The sequence below is a fragment of the Cicer arietinum genome, chromosome 8 (assembly GCF_000331145.2).
Source record: "Cicer arietinum cultivar CDC Frontier isolate Library 1 chromosome 8, Cicar.CDCFrontier_v2.0, whole genome shotgun sequence".
NCBI lineage: Eukaryota > Viridiplantae > Streptophyta > Magnoliopsida > Fabales > Fabaceae > Cicer > Cicer arietinum.
The window spans coordinates 19,565,061-19,566,100 of record NC_021167.2 but is presented as its reverse complement, the minus strand read 5'-3'; the positions used below and the strand labels follow the sequence as shown (position 1 = coordinate 19,566,100).

General features: G+C 35.9%; 1 pseudogene; it reads right to left on the bottom strand.

Moving 5' to 3' along the window:
- Positions 1 to 1,026, bottom strand: part of LOC140918657 (zinc finger BED domain-containing protein RICESLEEPER 2-like) — a 1,510-nt pseudogene extending 484 nt beyond the window's left edge.
- Between the last annotated feature and the right edge of the window lie 14 nt (positions 1,027 to 1,040).

Genomic DNA, 1,040 nt, shown 5'->3' with positions numbered 1-1,040 from the left:
ATTTAGTTGCATACATATCTTGAAAGCACCACTCAACATATTTCAACTTATACTGTGGATCAAAAATTACCCCAAAATATAGCAACTTATTAATGTTTGCAATATTACCCCAATACTTATCATATTTTGCTAACATATCCTCAGCCACACTTGCAAAAATGGTGTTCAAATTCAAATAGGCATTTTGCAGCTCACAATAGATTATAGACAATTGGTGAAAAGCTGCATGTATACTCTCATGCTGTGAGGCGGAAAACACTCTAGTTGCCTCATAAAATAACTTCAAAAAAGTTGCAATCGCCCTAGCTATATCCCAATCATAACTAGTTGGGGGACCAACTTCTCCAAAGAAATCCTTATAACTTGACTCCTCAACCTCAAGCTTCCCAAAAGCTACTTGAAACTTCTCCGCAGCATCAAGTAGGTTGAATTCCAACGAGTTGAAACATCAAGAGATAGCAATTTTTTACAAGATATTCCAGCTAACTGAACACATTCCCTAAACTTGGCAGCCCTATGAGGTGAAGATTTTACAAATCTAACAGCATTTCTAATGCTAGAGATTGCCAAATTTTTTTCTTTCAAGCCATCAGTTACAACTAAATTCAGAATATGAGTAGCACACCTCATGTGGAAGTGTTCCCCATCCCCCATCAAACCATCCATATTATTTATCTTTTTTTTCAAAAAAGCAACAACTACATCATTGGATGATGCATTATCAACGGTTATAGTTGACACATTTCGAATCCCCCAATCCTTTAAAACCTCTTCAATCTTCTTACCAACTGTGTCACCCTTATGATTTGGAATTACTGTGAAACTAATAATCCTTTTCTGATAATTCCAATCATTATCAACAAAGTGTGCCGTAAGGGTCAAGTAGTTAAGGTTTTGAATTGAAGTCCAACAATCTGTTGTAAGAGCTACCCTATTGCAATCAGACTTAAAAAAAGCTTTCAACCTTACTTTTTCCTCCATAAACAATTGAAAACTATCCCTAGCTACAGTTCGTCTAGACGGTATTGTAAATTGTGGCA